Source organism: Rhinoderma darwinii, chromosome 3 (genome assembly GCF_050947455.1).
Source record: "Rhinoderma darwinii isolate aRhiDar2 chromosome 3, aRhiDar2.hap1, whole genome shotgun sequence".
NCBI lineage: Eukaryota > Metazoa > Chordata > Amphibia > Anura > Rhinodermatidae > Rhinoderma > Rhinoderma darwinii.
In genome coordinates, this window is record NC_134689.1 from 81,421,504 (window position 1) to 81,445,671 (window position 24,168).

Sequence of the window (24,168 nt, forward strand, 5' to 3'; positions counted from 1 at the left end):
ACCGAAGAGCTGTAGGTCAAGAATGGGGTATCATGTAGATGAGGAAGGCAGGCTGAGTTACCAGAGAAAATAGATATGCTTCTGTGTAGACTTGGTGGTCAGGCCAGGTACAGCTCAGGCAGTTAGGGAGGCTATATGTGTAGAAAGGAGAATGTCCATGACTTACTGCACAAAATGGAACACTGACACACCCACCTGCAGTACATGCTGTCTAACAACCTCTGCTTGGACTATGACCCACAAGCTATTTACCCTCCACTACTTGCAGAAAGGAGGAGGCTAATTAGAGTCCGATCAATCTTTGATAGAATTGTAAAAGACTTAGTAGTATTACAAACACTTGATATCAAATTTAAACAATATCCTTCATCGGAGGTGTGTGAGGACGCTATAGCAATAGGAAGAGTGCAACATCCTGGAGAGATTGAACATGTGGGTGACATGCAGCACATTGTTCGCAAACAGGTAATAGAATTGGAGCCTTTTGATTTGCTCATTGGTTGCAGTCCATGTAATGACCTATTTGTGGTCAACTAGGCCTGGAAAGGTATCCATGTGGGCACCAGATCACTCTATTTTGGGATCCCTCGTTTGATGAATAAAGTCATGAGTCAGCCAGGTGAAGATCGCAAATTCTTTTGGTTGTTTGAAAGTGCTGTTGCCTTGGGAAAAATGTTCCAGCGAACTACATCCCACCTCCTGGAGATTGATGCCAATGCAGTGTCAACTAATCCTCAAGAATTATACTTCTGGGGTAACCTGCCCATCATGAACAGCCATCTGTTTCTTACAGCAAATGACAAGATGAAGCTTCAGGACTTTTGGAAACCTAGAAGAATTGAAAAGTTCCCTAAAATTTGCACAATAACCATCAACCTCATTTTCCTTTGTCAGGGAAAACAGCACAAGTTCCCGGTGACTATTAGTGGGTAGGAGGATGTCTTCTTGTGCACAGAGATGGAAAGGGTCTTTGATTTCTTTCCTTATTACACTAACGTCTCCAAAATGAACCACAGCTCCCGATAAGAACTAGGCAGGTCCTGGAGTGTCCTGGTCATCTGATGTCTCTTCATTCTACTCAAATAATTATTTACTAGTGTCTAATGTCATTGCAGAACCATGTAGCATCAACCCAAGACCACTGAAGAGCTATAGGTCAAGATTGAGGGTATACTGTACAAGAGGAAGGTTGGCTGAGTTACTACAGAGTATGCTGTTCCAGGTAGAAATTTTAGTAAACAATTGTATTCCCCATTAAATAAGAATTCTTTTTTGAGATCCCTCGTATGCTGAATAAAGTCATACGTCAGCCAGGTGAAAATCGACCATTACTTTGGTTGTTTGAAAGTGTTGTCGTCTTGGAAATAAATGTTCCAGCAAACTACATCCTACCTCTTGCAGATAAACCCAGTGGGGATTGGTGCCAATGCATTGTTGGCTGATCATTAAGCCTGAAAGTTCTGGGGTAACCTGCCCATCAAGAACAGGCCTCTTGTTGCTACAGCAAATTATAAGATGAAGCATCATTGGAAAACTAGAAGAATCAAAAAGTTCCCTAAAATCCATACCATAACCATCAACCACATTTTCCTGTGTCAGGGAAAACAGCACATGTTCCTGGTGACTATGAACGGGAAGTAGGACATCTTGTGTTACACAGAGATTGAGGGGGTCTTTGACTCCCACCCTCACTATACAGATGTCTCAATACTAAGCCACAGTTCTCGACAAGAACTGGATAGGTCCTGGATTGTCCTGGCCATCCGCCGTCACTTCACCCCACTCAAGAAATATTTTACCAGTGTCTATTGTCATTGGAGAACCATGTAGAACCAACCTAAGACCACCGAAGAGCTGTAGGTCAAGAATGGGGTATCATGTAGATGAGGAAGGCAGGCTGAGTTACCAGAGAAAATAGATATGCTTCTGTGTAGACTTGGTGGTCAGGCCAGGTACAGCTCAGGCAGTTAGGGAGGCTATATGTGTAGAAAGGAGAATGTCCATGACTTACTGCACAAAATGGAACACTGACACACCCACCTGCAGTACATGCTGTCTAACAACCTCTGCTTGGACTATGACCCACAAGCTATTTACCCTCCACTACTTGCAGAAAGGAGGAGGCTAATTAGAGTCCGATCAATCTTTGATAGAATTGTAAAAGACTTACTAGTGTTACAAACACTTGATATCAAATTTAAACAATATCCTTCATCGGAGGTGTGTGAGGACGCTATAGCAATAGGAAGAGTGCAACATCCTGGAGAGATTGAACATGTGGGTGACATGCAGCACATTATTCGCAAACAGGTAATAGAATTGGAGCCTTTTGATTTGCTCATTGGTTGTAGTCCATGTAATGACCTATTTGTGGTCAACTAGGCCTGGAAAGGTATCCATGTGGGCACCAGATCACTCTATTTTGGGATCCCTCGTTTGATGAATAAAGTCATGAGTCAGCCAGGTGAAGATCGCAAATTCTTTTGGTTGTTTGAAAGTGTTGTTGCCTTGGGAAAAATGTTCCAGCGAACTATATCCCACCTCCTGGAGATTGATGCCAATGCAGTGTCAACTAATCCTCAAGAATTATACTTCTGGGGTAACCGGCCCATCATGAACAGCCATCTGTTTCTTACAGCAAATGACAAGATGAAGCTTCAGGACTTTTCGAAACCTAGAAGAATTGAAAAGTTCCCGAAAATTTGCACAATAACCACCAACCTCATTTTCCTTTGTCAGGGAAAACAGCACAAGTTCCCGGTGACTATTAGTGGGAAGGAGGATGTCTTCTTGTGCACAGAGATGGAAAGGGTCTTTGATTTATTTCCTTATTACACTAACGTCTCCAAAATGAGCCACAGCTCCCGATAAGAACTAGGCAGGTCCTGGAGTGTCCTGGTCATCTGATGTCTCTTCATTCTACTCAAATAATTATTTACTAGTGTCTAATGTCATTGCAGAACCATGTAGCATCAACCCAAGACCACTGAAGAGCTATAGGTCAAGATTGAGGGTATACTGTACAAGAGGAAGGTTGGCTGAGTTACTACAGAGTATGCTGTTCCAGGTAGAAATTTTAGTAAACAATTGTATTCCCCATTAAATAAGAATTCTTTTTTGAGATCCCTCGTATGCTGAATAAAGTCATACGTCAGCCAGGTGAAAATCGACCATTACTTTGGTTGTTTGAAAGTGTTGTCGTCTTGGAAATAAATGTTCCAGCAAACTACATCCTACCTCTTGCAGATAAACCCAGTGGGGATTGGTGCCAATGCATTGTTGGCTGATCATTAAGCCTGAAAGTTCTGGGGTAACCTGCCCATCAAGAACAGGCCTCTTGTTGCTACAGCAAATTATAAGATGAAGCATCATTGGAAAACTAGAAGAATCAAAAAGTTCCCTAAAATCCATACCATAACCATCAACCACATTTTCCTGTGTCAGGGAAAACAGCACATGTTCCTGGTGACTATGAACGGGAAGTAGGACATCTTGTGTTACACAGAGATTGAGGGGGTCTTTGAGTCCCACCCTCACTATACAGATGTCTCAATACTAAGCCACAGTTCTCGACAAGAACTGGATAGGTCCTGGATTGTCCTGGCCATCCGCCGTCACTTCACCCCACTCAAGAAATATTTTACCAGTGTCTATTGTCATTGGAGAACCATGTAGAACCAACCTAAGACCACCGAAGAGCTGTAGGTCAAGAATGGGGTATCATGTAGATGAGGAAGGCAGGCTGAGTTACCAGAGAAAATAGATATGCTTCTGTGTAGACTTGGTGGTCAGGCCAGGTACAGCTCAGGCAGTTAGGGAGGCTATATGTGTAGAAAGGAGAATGTCCATGACTTACTGCACAAAATGGAACACTGACACACCCACCTGCAGTACATGCTGTCTAACAACCTCTGCTTGGACTATGACCCACAAGCTATTTACCCTCCACTACTTGCAGAAAGGAGGAGGCTAATTAGAGTCCGATCAATCTTTGATAGAATTGTAAAAGACTTACTAGTGTTACAAACACTTGATATCAAATTTAAACAATATCCTTCATCGGAGGTGTGTGAGGACGCTATAGCAATAGGAAGAGTGCAACATCCTGGAGAGATTGAACATGTGGGTGACATGCAGCACATTATTCGCAAACAGGTAATAGAATTGGAGCCTTTTGATTTGCTCATTGGTTGTAGTCCATGTAATGACCTATTTGTGGTCAACTAGGCCTGGAAAGGTATCCATGTGGGCACCAGATCACTCTATTTTGGGATCCCTCGTTTGATGAATAAAGTCATGAGTCAGCCAGGTGAAGATCGCAAATTCTTTTGGTTGTTTGAAAGTGTTGTTGCCTTGGGAAAAATGTTCCAGCGAACTATATCCCACCTCCTGGAGATTGATGCCAATGCAGTGTCAACTAATCCTCAAGAATTATACTTCTGGGGTAACCGGCCCATCATGAACAGCCATCTGTTTCTTACAGCAAATGACAAGATGAAGCTTCAGGACTTTTCGAAACCTAGAAGAATTGAAAAGTTCCCGAAAATTTGCACAATAACCACCAACCTCATTTTCCTTTGTCAGGGAAAACAGCACAAGTTCCCGGTGACTATTAGTGGGAAGGAGGATGTCTTCTTGTGCACAGAGATGGAAAGGGTCTTTGATTTATTTCCTTATTACACTAACGTCTCCAAAATGAGCCACAGCTCCCGATAAGAACTAGGCAGGTCCTGGAGTGTCCTGGTCATCTGATGTCTCTTCATTCTACTCAAATAATTATTTACTAGTGTCTAATGTCATTGCAGAACCATGTAGCATCAACCCAAGACCACTGAAGAGCTATAGGTCAAGATTGAGGGTATACTGTACAAGAGGAAGGTTGGCTGAGTTACTACAGAGTATGCTGTTCCAGGTAGAAATTTTAGTAAACAATTGTATTCCCCATTAAATAAGAATTCTTTTTTGAGATCCCTCGTATGCTGAATAAAGTCATACGTCAGCCAGGTGAAAATCGACCATTACTTTGGTTGTTTGAAAGTGTTGTCGTCTTGGAAATAAATGTTCCAGCAAACTACATCCTACCTCTTGCAGATAAACCCAGTGGGGATTGGTGCCAATGCATTGTTGGCTGATCATTAAGCCTGAAAGTTCTGGGGTAACCTGCCCATCAAGAACAGGCCTCTTGTTGCTACAGCAAATTATAAGATGAAGCATCATTGGAAAACTAGAAGAATCAAAAAGTTCCCTAAAATCCATACCATAACCATCAACCACATTTTCCTGTGTCAGGGAAAACAGCACATGTTCCTGGTGACTATGAACGGGAAGTAGGACATCTTGTGTTACACAGAGATTGAGGGGGTCTTTGACTCCCACCCTCACTATACAGATGTCTCAATACAAAGCCACAGTTCTCGACAAGAACTGGATAGGTCCTGGATTGTCCTGGCCATCCGCCATCACTTCACCCCACTCAAGAAATATTTTACCAGTGTCTATTGTCATTGGAGAACCATGTAGAACCAACCTAAGACCACCGAAGAGCTGTAGGTCAAGAATGGGGTATCATGTAGATGAGGAAGGCAGGCTGAGTTACCAGAGAAAATAGATATGCTTCTGTGTAGACTTGGTGGTCAGGCCAGGTACAGCTCAGGCAGTTAGGGAGGCTATATGTGTAGAAAGGAGAATGTCCATGACTTACTGCACAAAATGGAACACTGACACACCCACCTGCAGTACATGCTGTCTAACAACCTCTGCTTGGACTATGACCCACAAGCTATTTACCCTCCACTACTTGCAGAAAGGAGGAGGCTAATTAGAGTCCGATCAATCTTTGATAGAATTGTAAAAGACTTACTAGTGTTACAAACACTTGATATCAAATTTAAACAATATCCTTCATCGGAGGTGTGTGAGGACGCTATAGCAATAGGAAGAGTGCAACATCCTGGAGAGATTGAACATGTGGGTGACATGCAGCACATTGTTCGCAAACAGGTAATAGAATTGGAGCCTTTTGATTTGCTCATTGGTTGTAGTCCATGTAATGACCTATTTGTGGTCAACTAGGCCTGGAAAGGTATCCATGTGGGCACCAGATCACTCTATTTTGGGATCCCTCGTTTGATGAATAAAGTCATGAGTCAGCCAGGTGAAGATCGCAAATTCTTTTGGTTGTTTGAAAGTGTTGTTGCCTTGGGAAAAATGTTCCAGCGAACTATATCCCACCTCCTGGAGATTGATGCCAATGCAGTGTCAACTAATCCTCAAGAATTATACTTCTGGGGTAACCGGCCCATCATGAACAGCCATCTGTTTCTTACAGCAAATGACAAGATGAAGCTTCAGGACTTTTCGAAACCTAGAAGAATTGAAAAGTTCCCGAAAATTTGCACAATAACCACCAACCTCATTTTCCTTTGTCAGGGAAAACAGCACAAGTTCCCGGTGACTATTAGTGGGAAGGAGGATGTCTTCTTGTGCACAGAGATGGAAAGGGTCTTTGATTTATTTCCTTATTACACTAACGTCTCCAAAATGAGCCACAGCTCCCGATAAGAACTAGGCAGGTCCTGGAGTGTCCTGGTCATCTGATGTCTCTTCATTCTACTCAAATAATTATTTACTAGTGTCTAATGTCATTGCAGAACCATGTAGCATCAACCCAAGACCACTGAAGAGCTATAGGTCAAGATTGAGGGTATACTGTACAAGAGGAAGGTTGGCTGAGTTACTACAGAGTATGCTGTTCCAGGTAGAAATTTTAGTAAACAATTGTATTCCCCATTAAATAAGAATTCTTTTTTGAGATCCCTCGTATGCTGAATAAAGTCATGCGTCAGCCAGGTGAAAATCGACCATTACTTTGGTTGTTTGAAAGTGTTGTCGTCTTGGAAATAAATGTTCCAGCAAACTACATCCTACCTCTTGGAGATTAACCCAGTGGGGATTGGTGCCAATGCGTCGAGAACTGTGGCTTAGTCTTGAGACATCTGTATAGTGAGGGTGGGAATCAAAGACCCGATGCATTGTTGGCTGATGATTAAGCCTGAAAGTTCTGGGGTAACCTGCCCATCAAGAACAGGCCTCTTGTTGCTACAGCAAATTATAAGATGAAGCATCATTGGAAAACTAGAAGAATCAAAAAGTTCCCTAAAATCCATACCATAACCATCAACCACATTTTCCTGTGTCAGGGAAAACAGCACATGTTCCTGGTGACTATGAACGGGAAGTAGGACATCTTGTGTTACACAGAGATTGAGGGGGTCTTTGACTCCCACCCTCACTATACAGATGTCTCAATACTAAGCCACAGTTCTCGACAAGAACTGGATAGGTCCTGGATTGTCCTGGCCATCCGCCGTCACTTCACCCCACTCAAGAAATATTTTACCAGTGTCTATTGTCATTGGAGAACCATGTAGAACCAACCTAAGACCACCGAAGAGCTGTAGGTCAAGAATGGGGTATCATGTAGATGAGGAAGGCAGGCTGAGTTACCAGAGAAAATAGATATGCTTCTGTGTAGACTTGGTGGTCAGGCCAGGTACAGCTCAGGCAGTTAGGGAGGCTATATGTGTAGAAAGGAGAATGTCCATGACTTACTGCACAAAATGGAACACTGACACACCCACCTGCAGTACATGCTGTCTAACAACCTCTGCTTGGACTATGACCCACAAGCTATTTACCCTCCACTACTTGCAGAAAGGAGGAGGCTAATTAGAGTCCGATCAATCTTTGATAGAATTGTAAAAGACTTACTAGTGTTACAAACACTTGATATCAAATTTAAACAATATCCTTCATCGGAGGTGTGTGAGGACGCTATAGCAATAGGAAGAGTGCAACATCCTGGAGAGATTGAACATGTGGGTGACATGCAGCACATTATTCGCAAACAGGTAATAGAATTGGAGCCTTTTGATTTGCTCATTGGTTGTAGTCCATGTAATGACCTATTTGTGGTCAACTAGGCCTGGAAAGGTATCCATGTGGGCACCAGATCACTCTATTTTGGGATCCCTCGTTTGATGAATAAAGTCATGAGTCAGCCAGGTGAAGATCGCAAATTCTTTTGGTTGTTTGAAAGTGTTGTTGCCTTGGGAAAATTGTTCCAGCGAACTATATCCCACCTCCTGGAGATTGATGCCAATGCAGTGTCAACTAATCCTCAAGAATTATACTTCTGGGGTAACCGGCCCATCATGAACAGCCATCTGTTTCTTACAGCAAATGACAAGATGAAGCTTCAGGACTTTTCGAAACCTAGAAGAATTGAAAAGTTCCCGAAAATTTGCACAATAACCACCAACCTCATTTTCCTTTGTCAGGGAAAACAGCACAAGTTCCCGGTGACTATTAGTGGGAAGGAGGATGTCTTCTTGTGCACAGAGATGGAAAGGGTCTTTGATTTATTTCCTTATTACACTAACGTCTCCAAAATGAGCCACAGCTCCCGATAAGAACTAGGCAGGTCCTGGAGTGTCCTGGTCATCTGATGTCTCTTCATTCTACTCAAATAATTATTTACTAGTGTCTAATGTCATTGCAGAACCATGTAGCATCAACCCAAGACCACTGAAGAGCTATAGGTCAAGATTGAGGGTATACTGTACAAGAGGAAGGTTGGCTGAGTTACTACAGAGTATGCTGTTCCAGGTAGAAATTTTAGTAAACAATTGTATTCCCCATTAAATAAGAATTCTTTTTTGAGATCCCTCGTATGCTGAATAAAGTCATGCGTCAGCCAGGTGAAAATCGACCATTACTTTGGTTGTTTGAAAGTGTTGTCGTCTTGGAAATAAATGTTCCAGCAAACTACATCCTACCTCTTGGAGATTAACCCAGTGGGGATTGGTGCCAATGCGTCGAGAACTGTGGCTTAGTCTTGAGACATCTGTATAGTGAGGGTGGGAATCAAAGACCCGATGCATTGTTGGCTGATGATTAAGCCTGAAAGTTCTGGGGTAACCTGCCCATCAAGAACAGGCCTCTTGTTGCTACAGCAAATTATAAGATGAAGCATCATTGGAAAACTAGAAGAATCAAAAAGTTCCCTAAAATCCATACCATAACCATCAACCACATTTTCCTGTGTCAGGGAAAACAGCACATGTTCCTGGTGACTATGAACGGGAAGTAGGACATCTTGTGTTACACAGAGATTGAGGGGGTCTTTGACTCCCACCCTCACTATACAGATGTCTCAATACTAAGCCACAGTTCTCGACAAGAACTGGATAGGTCCTGGATTGTCCTGGCCATCCGCCGTCACTTCACCCCACTCAATAAATATTTTACCAGTGTCTATTGTCATTGGAGAACCATGTAGAACCAACCTAAGACCACCGAAGAGCTGTAGGTCAAGAATGGGGTATCATGTAGATGAGGAAGGCAGGCTGAGTTACCACAGAAAATAGATATGCTTCTGTGTAGACTTGGTGGTCAGGCCAGGTACAGCTCAGGCAGTTAGGGAGGCTATATGTGTAGAAAGGAGAATGTCCATGACTTACTGCACAAAATGGAACACTGACACACCCACCTGCAGTACATGCTGTCTAACAACCTCTGCTTGGACTATGACCCACAAGCTATTTACCCTCCACTACTTGCAGAAAGGAGGAGGCTAATTAGAGTCCGATCAATCTTTGATAGAATTGTAAAAGACTTAGTAGTGTTACAAACACTTGATATCAAATTTAAACAATATCCTTCATCGGAGGTGTGTGAGGACGCTATAGCAATAGGAAGAGTGCAACATCCTGGAGAGATTGAACATGTGGGTGACATGCAGCACATTGTTCGCAAACAGGTAATAGAATTGGAGCCTTTTGATTTGCTCATTGGTTGCAGTCCATGTAATGACCTATTTGTGGTCAACTAGGCCTGGAAAGGTATCCATGTGGGCACCAGATCACTCTATTTTGGGATCCCTCGTTTGATGAATAAAGTCATGAGTCAGCCAGGTGAAGATCGCAAATTCTTTTGGTTGTTTGAAAGTGCTGTTGCCTTGGGAAAAATGTTCCAGCGAACTACATCCCACCTCCTGGAGATTGATGCCAATGCAGTGTCAACTAATCCTCAAGAATTATACTTCTGGGGTAACCTGCCCATCATGAACAGCCATCTGTTTCTTACAGCAAATGACAAGATGAAGCTTCAGGACTTTTGGAAACCTAGAAGAATTGAAAAGTTCCCTAAAATTTGCACAATAACCATCAACCTCATTTTCCTTTGTCAGGGAAAACAGCACAAGTTCCCGGTGACTATTAGTGGGAAGGAGGATGTCTTCTTGTGCACAGAGATGGAAAGGGTCTTTGATTTCTTTCCTTATTACACTAACGTCTCCAAAATGAACCACAGCTCCCGATAAGAACTAGGCAGGTCCTGGAGTGTCCTGGTCATCTGATGTCTCTTCATTCTACTCAAATAATTATTTACTAGTGTCTAATGTCATTGCAGAACCATGTAGCATCAACCCAAGACCACTGAAGAGCTATAGGTCAAGATTGAGGGTATACTGTACAAGAGGAAGGTTGGCTGAGTTACTACAGAGTATGCTGTTCCAGGTAGAAATTTTAGTAAACAATTGTATTCCCCATTAAATAAGAATTATTTTTTGAGATCCCTCGTATGCTGAATAAAGTCATACGTCAGCCAGGTGAAAATCGACCATTACTTTGGTTGTTTGAAAGTGTTGTCGTCTTGGAAATAAATGTTCCAGCAAACTACATCCTACCTCTTGCAGATAAACCCAGTGGGGATTGGTGCCAATGCATTGTTGGCTGATCATTAAGCCTGAAAGTTCTGGGGTAACCTGCCCATCAAGAACAGGCCTCTTGTTGCTACAGCAAATTATAAGATGAAGCATCATTGGAAAACTAGAAGAATCAAAAAGTTCCCTAAAATCCATACCATAACCATCAACCACATTTTCCTGTGTCAGGGAAAACAGCACATGTTCCTGGTGACTATGAACGGGAAGTAGGACATCTTGTGTTACACAGAGATTGAGGGGGTCTTTGACTCCCACCCTCACTATACAGATGTCTCAATACTAAGCCACAGTTCTCGACAAGAACTGGATAGGTCCTGGATTGTCCTGGCCATCCGCCGTCACTTCACCCCACTCAAGAAATATTTTACCAGTGTCTATTGTCATTGGAGAACCATGTAGAACCAACCTAAGACCACCGAAGAGCTGTAGGTCAAGAATGGGGTATCATGTAGATGAGGAAGGCAGGCTGAGTTACCAGAGAAAATAGATATGCTTCTGTGTAGACTTGGTGGTCAGGCCAGGTACAGCTCAGGCAGTTAGGGAGGCTATATGTGTAGAAAGGAGAATGTCCATGACTTACTGCACAAAATGGAACACTGACACACCCACCTGCAGTACATGCTGTCTAACAACCTCTGCTTGGACTATGACCCACAAGCTATTTACCCTCCACTACTTGCAGAAAGGAGGAGGCTAATTAGAGTCCGATCAATCTTTGATAGAATTGTAAAAGACTTACTAGTGTTACAAACACTTGATATCAAATTTAAACAATATCCTTCATCGGAGGTGTGTGAGGACGCTATAGCAATAGGAAGAGTGCAACATCCTGGAGAGATTGAACATGTGGGTGACATGCAGCACATTATTCGCAAACAGGTAATAGAATTGGAGCCTTTTGATTTGCTCATTGGTTGTAGTCCATGTAATGACCTATTTGTGGTCAACTAGGCCTGGAAAGGTATCCATGTGGGCACCAGATCACTCTATTTTGGGATCCCTCGTTTGATGAATAAAGTCATGAGTCAGCCAGGTGAAGATCGCAAATTCTTTTGGTTGTTTGAAAGTGTTGTTGCCTTGGGAAAAATGTTCCAGCGAACTATATCCCACCTCCTGGAGATTGATGCCAATGCAGTGTCAACTAATCCTCAAGAATTATACTTCTGGGGTAACCGGCCCATCATGAACAGCCATCTGTTTCTTACAGCAAATGACAAGATGAAGCTTCAGGACTTTTCGAAACCTAGAAGAATTGAAAAGTTCCCGAAAATTTGCACAATAACCACCAACCTCATTTTCCTTTGTCAGGGAAAACAGCACAAGTTCCCGGTGACTATTAGTGGGAAGGAGGATGTCTTCTTGTGCACAGAGATGGAAAGGGTCTTTGATTTATTTCCTTATTACACTAACGTCTCCAAAATGAGCCACAGCTCCCGATAAGAACTAGGCAGGTCCTGGAGTGTCCTGGTCATCTGATGTCTCTTCATTCTACTCAAATAATTATTTACTAGTGTCTAATGTCATTGCAGAACCATGTAGCATCAACCCAAGACCACTGAAGAGCTATAGGTCAAGATTGAGGGTATACTGTACAAGAGGAAGGTTGGCTGAGTTACTACAGAGTATGCTGTTCCAGGTAGAAATTTTAGTAAACAATTGTATTCCCCATTAAATAAGAATTCTTTTTTGAGATCCCTCGTATGCTGAATAAAGTCATACGTCAGCCAGGTGAAAATCGACCATTACTTTGGTTGTTTGAAAGTGTTGTCGTCTTGGAAATAAATGTTCCAGCAAACTACATCCTACCTCTTGCAGATAAACCCAGTGGGGATTGGTGCCAATGTATTGTTGGCTGATCATTAAGCCTGAAAGTTCTGGGGTAACCTGCCCATCAAGAACAGGCCTCTTGTTGCTACAGCAAATTATAAGATGAAGCATCATTGGAAAACTAGAAGAATCAAAAAGTTCCCTAAAATCCATACCATAACCATCAACCACATTTTCCTGTGTCAGGGAAAACAGCACATGTTCCTGGTGACTATGAACGGGAAGTAGGACATCTTGTGTTACACAGAGATTGAGGGGGTCTTTGACTCCCACCCTCACTATACAGATGTCTCAATACAAAGCCACAGTTCTCGACAAGAACTGGATAGGTCCTGGATTGTCCTGGCCATCCGCCATCACTTCACCCCACTCAAGAAATATTTTACCAGTGTCTATTGTCATTGGAGAACCATGTAGAACCAACCTAAGACCACCGAAGAGCTGTAGGTCAAGAATGGGGTATCATGTAGATGAGGAAGGCAGGCTGAGTTACCAGAGAAAATAGATATGCTTCTGTGTAGACTTGGTGGTCAGGCCAGGTACAGCTCAGGCAGTTAGGGAGGCTATATGTGTAGAAAGGAGAATGTCCATGACTTACTGCACAAAATGGAACACTGACACACCCACCTGCAGTACATGCTGTCTAACAACCTCTGCTTGGACTATGACCCACAAGCTATTTACCCTCCACTACTTGCAGAAAGGAGGAGGCTAATTAGAGTCCGATCAATCTTTGATAGAATTGTAAAAGACTTACTAGTGTTACAAACACTTGATATCAAATTTAAACAATATCCTTCATCGGAGGTGTGTGAGGACGCTATAGCAATAGGAAGAGTGCAACATCCTGGAGAGATTGAACATGTGGGTGACATGCAGCACATTGTTCGCAAACAGGTAATAGAATTGGAGCCTTTTGATTTGCTCATTGGTTGTAGTCCATGTAATGACCTATTTGTGGTCAACTAGGCCTGGAAAGGTATCCATGTGGGCACCAGATCACTCTATTTTGGGATCCCTCGTTTGATGAATAAAGTCATGAGTCAGCCAGGTGAAGATCGCAAATTCTTTTGGTTGTTTGAAAGTGTTGTTGCCTTGGGAAAAATGTTCCAGCGAACTATATCCCACCTCCTGGAGATTGATGCCAATGCAGTGTCAACTAATCCTCAAGAATTATACTTCTGGGGTAACCGGCCCATCATGAACAGCCATCTGTTTCTTACAGCAAATGACAAGATGAAGCTTCAGGACTTTTCGAAACCTAGAAGAATTGAAAAGTTCCCGAAAATTTGCACAATAACCACCAACCTCATTTTCCTTTGTCAGGGAAAACAGCACAAGTTCCCGGTGACTATTAGTGGGAAGGAGGATGTCTTCTTGTGCACAGAGATGGAAAGGGTCTTTGATTTATTTCCTTATTACACTAACGTCTCCAAAATGAGCCACAGCTCCCGATAAGAACTAGGCAGGTCCTGGAGTGTCCTGGTCATCTGATGTCTCTTCATTCTACTCAAATAATTATTTACTAGTGTCTAATGTCATTGCAGAACCATGTAGCATCAACCCAAGACCACTGAAGAGCTATAGGTCAAGATTGAGGGTATACTGTACAAGAGGAAGGTTGGCTGAGTTACTACAGAGTATGCTGTTCCAGGTAGAAATTTTAGTAAACAATTGTATTCCCCATTAAATAAGAATTCTTTTTTGAGATCCCTCGTATGCTGAATAAAGTCATGCGTCAGCCAGGTGAAAATCGACCATTACTTTGGTTGTTTGAAAGTGTTGTCGTCTTGGAAATAAATGTTCCAGCAAACTACATCCTACCTCTTGGAGATTAACCCAGTGGGGATTGGTGCCAATGCGTCGAGAACTGTGGCTTAGTCTTGAGACATCTGTATAGTGAGGGTGGGAATCAAAGACCCGATGCATTGTTGGCTGATGATTAAGCCTGAAAGTTCTGGGGTAACCTGCCCATCAAGAACAGGCCTCTTGTTGCTACAGCAAATTATAAGATGAAGCATCATTGGAAAACTAGAAGAATCAAAAAGTTCCCTAAAATCCATACCATAACCATCAACCACATTTTCCTGTGTCAGGGAAAACAGCACATGTTCCTGGTGACTATGAACGGGAAGTAGGACATCTTGTGTTACACAGAGATTGAGGGGGTCTTTGACTCCCACCCTCACTATACAGATGTCTCAATACTAAGCCACAGTTCTCGACAAGAACTGGATAGGTCCTGGATTGTCCTGGCCATCCGCCGTCACTTCACCCCACTCAAGAAATATTTTACCAGTGTCTATTGTCATTGGAGAACCATGTAGAACCAACCTAAGACCACCGAAGAGCTGTAGGTCAAGAATGGGGTATCATGTAGATGAGGAAGGCAGGCTGAGTTACCAGAGAAAATAGATATGCTTCTGTGTAGACTTGGTGGTCAGGCCAGGTACAGCTCAGGCAGTTAGGGAGGCTATATGTGTAGAAAGGAGAATGTCCATGACTTACTGCACAAAATGGAACACTGACACACCCACCTGCAGTACATGCTGTCTAACAACCTCTGCTTGGACTATGACCCACAAGCTATTTACCCTCCACTACTTGCAGAAAGGAGGAGGCTAATTAGAGTCCGATCAATCTTTGATAGAATTGTAAAAGACTTACTAGTGTTACAAACACTTGATATCAAATTTAAACAATATCCTTCATCGGAGGTGTGTGAGGACGCTATAGCAATAGGAAGAGTGCAACATCCTGGAGAGATTGAACATGTGGGTGACATGCAGCACATTATTCGCAAACAGGTAATAGAATTGGAGCCTTTTGATTTGCTCATTGGTTGTAGTCCATGTAATGACCTATTTGTGGTCAACTAGGCCTGGAAAGGTATCCATGTGGGCACCAGATAACTCTATTTTGGGATCCCTCGTTTGATGAATAAAGTCATGAGTCAGCCAGGTGAAGATCGCAAATTCTTTTGGTTGTTTGAAAGTGTTGTTGCCTTGGGAAAATTGTTCCAGCGAACTATATCCCACCTCCTGGAGATTGATGCCAATGCAGTGTCAACTAATCCTCAAGAATTATACTTCTGGGGTAACCGGCCCATCATGAACAGCCATCTGTTTCTTACAGCAAATGACAAGATGAAGCTTCAGGACTTTTCGAAACCTAGAAGAATTGAAAAGTTCCCGAAAATTTGCACAATAACCACCAACCTCATTTTCCTTTGTCAGGGAAAACAGCACAAGTTCCCGGTGACTATTAGTGGGAAGGAGGATGTCTTCTTGTGCACAGAGATGGAAAGGGTCTTTGATTTATTTCCTTATTACACTAACGTCTCCAAAATGAGCCACAGCTCCCGATAAGAACTAGGCAGGTCCTGGAGTGTCCTGGTCATCTGATGTCTCTTCATTCTACTCAAATAATTATTTACTAGTGTCTAATGTCATTGCAGAACCATGTAGCATCAACCCAAGACCACTGAAGAGCTATAGGTCAAGATTGAGGGTATACTGTACAAGAGGAAGGTTGGCTGAGTTACTACAGAGTATGCTGTTCCAGGTAGAAATTTTAGTAAACAATTGTATTCCCCATTAAATAAGAATTCTTTTTTGAGATCCCTCGTATGCTGAATAAAGTCATACGTCAGCCAGGTGAAAATCGACCATTACTTTGGTTGTTTGAAAGTGTTGTCGTCTTGGAAATAAATGTTCCAGCAAACTACATCCTACCTCTTGCAGATAAACCCAGTGGGGATTGGTGCCAATGCATTGTTGGCTGATCATTAAGCCTGAAAGTTCTGGGGTAACCTGCCCATCAAGAACAGGCCTCTTGTTGCTACAGCAAATTATAAGATGAAGCATCATTGGAAAACTAGAAGAATCAAAAAGTTCCCTAAAATCCATACCATAACCATCAACCACATTTTCCTGTGTCAGGGAAAACAGCACATGTTCCTGGTGACTATGAACGGGAAGTAGGACATCTTGTGTTACACAGAGATTGAGGGGGTCTTTGACTCCCACCCTCACTATACAGATGTCTCAATACAAAGCCACAGTTCTCGACAAGAACTGGATAGGTCCTGGATTGTCCTGGCCATCCGCCATCACTTCACCCCACTCAAGAAATATTTTACCAGTGTCTATTGTCATTGGAGAACCATGTAGAACCAACCTAAGACCACCGAAGAGCTGTAGGTCAAGAATGGGGTATCATGTAGATGAGGAAGGCAGGCTGAGTTACCAGAGAAAATAGATATGCTTCTGTGTAGACTTGGTGGTCAGGCCAGGTACAGCTCAGGCAGTTAGGGAGGCTATATGTGTAGAAAGGAGAATGTCCATGACTTACTGCACAAAATGGAACACTGACACACCCACCTGCAGTACATGCTGTCTAACAACCTCTGCTTGGACTATGACCCACAAGCTATTTACCCTCCACTACTTGCAGAAAGGAGGAGGCTAATTAGAGTCCGATCAATCTTTGATAGAATTGTAAAAGACTTACTAGTGTTACAAACACTTGATATCAAATTTAAACAATATCCTTCATCGGAGGTGTGTGAGGACGCTATAGCAATAGGAAGAGTGCAACATCCTGGAGAGATTGAACATGTGGGTGACATGCAGCACATTGTTCGCAAACAGGTAATAGAATTGGAGCCTTTTGATTTGCTCATTGGTTGTAGTCCATGTAATGACCTATTTGTGGTCAACTAGGCCTGGAAAGGTATCCATGTGGGCACCAGATCACTCTATTTTGGGATCCCTCGTTTGATGAATAAAGTCATGAGTCAGCCAGGTGAAGATCGCAAATTCTTTTGGTTGTTTGAAAGTGTTGTTGCCTTGGGAAAAATGTTCCAGCGAACTATATCCCACCTCCTGGAGATTGATGCCAATGCAGTGTCAACTAATCCTCAAGAATTATACTTCTGGGGTAACCGGCCCATCATGAACAGCCATCTGTTTCTTACAGCAAATGACAAGATGAAGCTTCAGGACTTTTCGAAACCTAGAAGAATTGAAAAGTTCCCGAAAATTTGCACAATAACCACCAACCTCATTTTCCTTTGTCAGGGAAAACAGCACAAGTTCCCGGTGACTATTAGTGGGAAGGAGGATGTCTTCTTGTGCACAGAGATGGAAAGGGTCTTTGATTTATTTCCTTATTACACTAACGTCTCCAAAATGAGCCACAGCTCCCGATAAGAACTAGGCAGGTCCTGGAGTGTCCTGGTCATCTGATGTCTCTTCATTCTACTCAAATAATTATTTACTAGTGTCTAATGTCATTGCAGAACCATGTAGCATCAACCCAAGACCACTGAAGAGCTATAGGTCAAGATTGAGGGTATACTGTACAAGAGGAAGGTTGGCTGAGTTACTACAGAGTATGCTGTTCCAGGTAGAAATTTTAGTAAACAATTGTATTCCCCATTAAATAAGAATTCTTTTTTGAGATCCCTCGTATGCTGAATAAAGTCATGCGTCAGCCAGGTGAAAATCGACCATTACTTTGGTTGTTTGAAAGTGTTGTCGTCTTGGAAATAAATGTTCCAGCAAACTACATCCTACCTCTTGGAGATTAACCCAGTGGGGATTGGTGCCAATGCGTCGAGAACTGTGGCTTAGTCTTGAGACATCTGTATAGTGAGGGTGGGAATCAAAGACCCGATGCATTGTTGGCTGATGATTAAGCCTGAAAGTTCTGGGGTAACCTGCCCATCAAGAACAGGCCTCTTGTTGCTACAGCAAATTATAAGATGAAGCATCATTGGAAAACTAGAAGAATCAAAAAGTTCCCTAAAATCCATACCATAACCATCAACCACATTTTCCTGTGTCAGGGAAAACAGCACATGTTCCTGGTGACTATGAACGGGAAGTAGGACATCTTGTGTTACACAGAGATTGAGGGGGTCTTTGACTCCCACCCTCACTATACAGATGTCTCAATACTAAGCCACAGTTCTCGACAAGAACTGGATAGGTCCTGGATTGTCCTGGCCATCCGCCGTCACTTCACCCCACTCAAGAAATATTTTACCAGTGTCTATTGTCATTGGAGAACCATGTAGAACCAACCTAAGACCACCGAAGAGCTGTAGGTCAAGAATGGGGTATCATGTAGATGAGGAAGGCAGGCTGAGTTACCAGAGAAAATAGATATGCTTCTGTGTAGACTTGGTGGTCAGGCCAGGTACAGCTCAGGCAGTTAGGGAGGCTATATGTGTAGAAAGGAGAATGTCCATGACTTACTGCACAAAATGGAACACTGACACACCCACCTGCAGTACATGCTGTCTAACAACCTCTGCTTGGACTATGACCCACAAGCTATTTACCCTCCACTACTTGCAGAAAGGAGGAGGCTAATTAGAGTCCGATCAATCTTTGATAGAATTGTAAAAGACTTACTAGTGTTACAAACACTTGATATCAAATTTAAACAATATCCTTCATCGGAGGTGTGTGAGGACGCTATAGCAATAGGAAGAGTGCAACATCCTGGAGAGATTGAACATGTGGGTGACATGCAGCACATTATTCGCAAACAGGTAATAGAATTGGAGCCTTTTGATTTGCTCATTGGTTGTAGTCCATGTAATGACCTATTTGTGGTCAACTAGGCCTGGAAAGGTATCCATGTGGGCACCAGATAACTCTATTTTGGGATCCCTCGTTTGATGAATAAAGTCATGAGTCAGCCAGGTGAAGATCGCAAATTCTTTTGGTTGTTTGAAAGTGTTGTTGCCTTGGGAAAATTGTTCCAGCGAACTATATCCCACCTCCTGGAGATTGATGCCAATGCAGTGTCAACTAATCCTCAAGAATTATACTTCTGGGGTAACCGGCCCATCATGAACAGCCATCTGTTTCTTACAGCAAATGACAAGATGAAGCTTCAGGACTTTTCGAAACCTAGAAGAATTGAAAAGTTCCCGAAAATTTGCACAATAACCACCAACCTCATTTTCCTTTGTCAGGGAAAACAGCACAAGTTCCCGGTGACTATTAGTGGGAAGGAGGATGTCTTCTTGTGCACAGAGATGGAAAGGGTCTTTGATTTATTTCCTTATTACACTAACGTCTCCAAAATGAGCCACAGCTCCCGATAAGAACTAGGCAGGTCCTGGAGTGTCCTGGTCATCTGATGTCTCTTCATTCTACTCAAATAATTATTTACTAGTGTCTAATGTCATTGCAGAACCATGTAGCATCAACCCAAGACCACTGAAGAGCTATAGGTCAAGATTGAGGGTATACTGTACAAGAGGAAGGTTGGCTGAGTTACTACAGAGTATGCTGTTCCAGGTAGAAATTTTAGTAAACAATTGTATTCCCCATTAAATAAGAATTCTTTTTTGAGATCCCTCGTATGCTGAATAAAGTCATGCGTCAGCCAGGTGAAAATCGACCATTACTTTGGTTGTTTGAAAGTGTTGTCGTCTTGGAAATAAATGTTCCAGCAAACTACATCCTACCTCTTGGAGATTAACCCAGTGGGGATTGGTGCCAATGCGTCGAGAACTGTGGCTTAGTCTTGAGACATCTGTATAGTGAGGGTGGGAATCAAAGACCCGATGCATTGTTGGCTGATGATTAAGCCTGAAAGTTCTGGGGTAACCTGCCCATCAAGAACAGGCCTCTTGTTGCTACAGCAAATTATAAGATGAAGCATCATTGGAAAACTAGAAGAATCAAAAAGTTCCCTAAAATCCATACCATAACCATCAACCACATTTTCCTGTGTCAGGGAAAACAGCACATGTTCCTGGTGACTATGAACGGGAAGTAGGACATCTTGTGTTACACAGAGATTGAGGGGGTCTTTGACTCCCACCCTCACTATACAGATGTCTCAATACTAAGCCACAGTTCTCGACAAGAACTGGATAGGTCCTGGATTGTCCTGGCCATCCGCCGTCACTTCACCCCACTCAATAAATATTTTACCAGTGTCTATTGTCATTGGAGAACCATGTAGAACCAACCTAAGACCACCGAAGAGCTGTAGGTCAAGAATGGGGTATCATGTAGATGAGGAAGGCAGGCTGAGTTACCACAGAAAATAGATATGCTTCTGTGTAGACTTGGTGGTCAGGCCAGGTACAGCTCAGGCAGTTAGGGAGGCTATATGTGTAGAAAGGAGAATGTCCATGACTTACTGCACAAAATGGAACACTGACACACCCACCTGCAGTACATGCTGTCTAACAACCTCTGCTTGGACTATGACCCACAAGCTATTTACCCTCCACTACTTGCAGAAAGGAGGAGGCTAATTAGAGTCCGATCAATCTTTGATAGAATTGTAAAAGACTTAGTAGTGTTACAAACACTTGATATCAAATTTAAACAATATCCTTCATCGGAGGTGTGTGAGGACGCTATAGCAATAGGAAGAGTGCAACATCCTGGAGAGATTGAACATGTGGGTGACATGCAGCACATTGTTCGCAAACAGGTAATAGAATTGGAGCCTTTTGATTTGCTCATTGGTTGCAGTCCATGTAATGACCTATTTGTGGTCAACTAGGCCTGGAAAGGTATCCATGTGGGCACCAGATCACTCTATTTTGGGATCCCTCGTTTGATGAATAAAGTCATGAGTCAGCCAGGTGAAGATCGCAAATTCTTTTGGTTGTTTGAAAGTGCTGTTGCCTTGGGAAAAATGTTCCAGCGAACTACATCCCACCTCCTGGAGATTGATGCCAATGCAGTGTCAACTAATCCTCAAGAATTATACTTCTGGGGTAACCTGCCCATCATGAACAGCCATCTGTTTCTTACAGCAAATGACAAGATGAAGCTTCAGGACTTTTGGAAACCTAGAAGAATTGAAAAGTTCCCTAAAATTTGCACAATAACCATCAACCTCATTTTCCTTTGTCAGGGAAAACAGCACAAGTTCCCGGTGACTATTAGTGGGAAGGAGGATGTCTTCTTGTGCACAGAGATGGAAAGGGTCTTTGATTTCTTTCCTTATTACACTAACGTCTCCAAAATGAACCACAGCTCCCGATAAGAACTAGGCAGGTCCTGGAGTGTCCTGGTCATCTGATGTCTCTTCATTCTACTCAAATAATTATTTACTAGTGTCTAATGTCATTGCAGAACCATGTAGCATCAACCCAAGACCACTGAAGAGCTATAGGTCAAGATTGAGGGTATACTGTACAAGAGGAAGGTTGGCTGAGTTACTACAGAGTATGCTGTTCCAGGTAGAAATTTTAGTAAACAATTGTATTCCCCATTAAATAAGAATTATTTTTTGAGATCCCTCGTATGCTGAATAAAGTCATACGTCAGCCAGGTGAAAATCGACCATTACTTTGGTTGTTTGAAAGTGTTGTCGTCTTGGAAATAAATGTTCCAGCAAACTACATCCTACCTCTTGCAGATAAACCCAGTGGGGATTGGTGCCAATGCATTGTTGGCTGATCATTAAGCCTGAAAGTTCTGGGGTAACCTGCCCATCAAGAACAGGCCTCTTGTTGCTACAGCAAATTATAAGATGAAGCATCATTGGAAAACTAGAAGAATCAAAAAGTTCCCTAAAATCCATACCATAACCATCAACCACATTTTCCTGTGTCAGGGAAAACAGCACATGTTCCTGGTGACTATGAACGGGAAGTAGGACATCTTGTGTTACACAGAGATTGAGGGGGTCTTTGACTCCCACCCTCACTATACAGATGTCTCAATACTAAGCCACAGTTCTCGACAAGAACTGGATAGGTCCTGGATTGTCCTGGCCATCCGCCGTCACTTCACCCCACTCAAGAAATATTTTACCAGTGTCTATTGTCATTGGAGAACCATGTAGAACCAACCTAAGACCACCGAAGAGCTGTAGGTCAAGAATGGGGTATCATGTAGATGAGGAAGGCAGGCTGAGTTACCAGAGAAAATAGATATGCTTCTGTGTAGACTTGGTGGTCAGGCCAGGTACAGCTCAGGCAGTTAGGGAGGCTATATGTGTAGAAAGGAGAATGTCCATGACTTACTGCACAAAATGGAACACTGACACACCCACCTGCAGTACATGCTGTCTAACAACCTCTGCTTGGACTATGACCCACAAGCTATTTACCCTCCACTACTTGCAGAAAGGAGGAGGCTAATTAGAGTCCGATCAATCTTTGATAGAATTGTAAAAGACTTACTAGTGTTACAAACACTTGATATCAAATTTAAACAATATCCTTCATCGGAGGTGTGTGAGGACGCTATAGCAATAGGAAGAGTGCAACATCCTGGAGAGATTGAACATGTGGGTGACATGCAGCACATTATTCGCAAACAGGTAATAGAATTGGAGCCTTTTGATTTGCTCATTGGTTGTAGTCCATGTAATGACCTATTTGTGGTCAACTAGGCCTGGAAAGGTATCCATGTGGGCACCAGATCACTCTATTTTGGGATCCCTCGTTTGATGAATAAAGTCATGAGTCAGCCAGGTGAAGATCGCAAATTCTTTTGGTTGTTTGAAAGTGTTGTTGCCTTGGGAAAAATGTTCCAGCGAACTATATCCCACCTCCTGGAGATTGATGCCAATGCAGTGTCAACTAATCCTCAAGAATTATACTTCTGGGGTAACCGGCCCATCATGAACAGCCATCTGTTTCTTACAGCAAATGACAAGATGAAGCTTCAGGACTTTTCGAAACCTAGAAGAATTGAAAAGTTCCCGAAAATTTGCACAATAACCACCAACCTCATTTTCCTTTGTCAGGGAAAACAGCACAAGTTCCCGGTGACTATTAGTGGGAAGGAGGATGTCTTCTTGTGCACAGAGATGGAAAGGGTCTTTGATTTATTTCCTTATTACACTAACGTCTCCAAAATGAGCCACAGCTCCCGATAAGAACTAGGCAGGTCCTGGAGTGTCCTGGTCATCTGATGTCTCTTCATTCTACTCAAATAATTATTTACTAGTGTCTAATGTCATTGCAGAACCATGTAGCATCAACCCAAGACCACTGAAGAGCTATAGGTCAAGATTGAGGGTATACTGTACAAGAGGAAGGTTGGCTGAGTTACTACAGAGTATGCTGTTCCAGGTAGAAATTTTAGTAAACAATTGTATTCCCCATTAAATAAGAATTCTTTTTTGAGATCCCTCGTATGCTGAATAAAGTCATACGTCAGCCAGGTGAAAATCGACCATTACTTTGGTTGTTTGAAAGTGTTGTCGTCTTGGAAATAAATGTTCCAGCAAACTACATCCTACCTCTTGCAGATAAACCCAGTGGGGATTGGTGCCAATGCATTGTTGGCTGATCATTAAGCCTGAAAGTTCCGGGGTAACCTGCCCATCAAGAACAGGCCTCTTGTTGCTACAGCAAATTATAAGATGAAGCATCATTGGAAAACTAGAAGAATCAAAAAGTTCCCTAAAATCCATACCATAACCATCAACCACATTTTCCTGTGTCAGGGAAAACAGCACATGTTCCTGGTGACTATGAACGGGAAGTAGGACATCTTGTGTTACACAGAGATTGAGGGGGTCTTTGACTCCCACCCTCACTATACAGATGT

The 24,168-nt window shown here is 42.7% G+C and overlaps 1 protein-coding gene and 10 pseudogenes across 11 annotated transcripts in view; 10 read left to right on the top strand and 1 right to left on the bottom strand.

The window, feature by feature from the left end:
- The window catches only part of TENM2 (teneurin transmembrane protein 2), a 2,339,501-nt gene that overhangs the window by 297,484 nt on the left and 2,017,849 nt on the right, over positions 1 to 24,168 (bottom strand). The window lies entirely within an intron of this gene.
- On the top strand, positions 2,050 to 2,871 carry LOC142748497 (DNA (cytosine-5)-methyltransferase 3A pseudogene; annotated as a pseudogene).
- LOC142748498 (DNA (cytosine-5)-methyltransferase 3A pseudogene) lies at positions 3,895 to 4,716 on the top strand (annotated as a pseudogene).
- Positions 5,740 to 6,561, top strand: LOC142748499 (DNA (cytosine-5)-methyltransferase 3A pseudogene; annotated as a pseudogene).
- LOC142748500 (DNA (cytosine-5)-methyltransferase 3A pseudogene) lies at positions 7,650 to 8,507 on the top strand (annotated as a pseudogene).
- Positions 11,405 to 12,226, top strand: LOC142748501 (DNA (cytosine-5)-methyltransferase 3A pseudogene; annotated as a pseudogene).
- Positions 13,250 to 14,071, top strand: LOC142748502 (DNA (cytosine-5)-methyltransferase 3A pseudogene; annotated as a pseudogene).
- LOC142748503 (DNA (cytosine-5)-methyltransferase 3A pseudogene) lies at positions 15,160 to 15,981 on the top strand (annotated as a pseudogene).
- On the top strand, positions 17,005 to 17,826 carry LOC142748504 (DNA (cytosine-5)-methyltransferase 3A pseudogene; annotated as a pseudogene).
- On the top strand, positions 18,915 to 19,772 carry LOC142748505 (DNA (cytosine-5)-methyltransferase 3A pseudogene; annotated as a pseudogene).
- On the top strand, positions 22,670 to 23,491 carry LOC142748506 (DNA (cytosine-5)-methyltransferase 3A pseudogene; annotated as a pseudogene).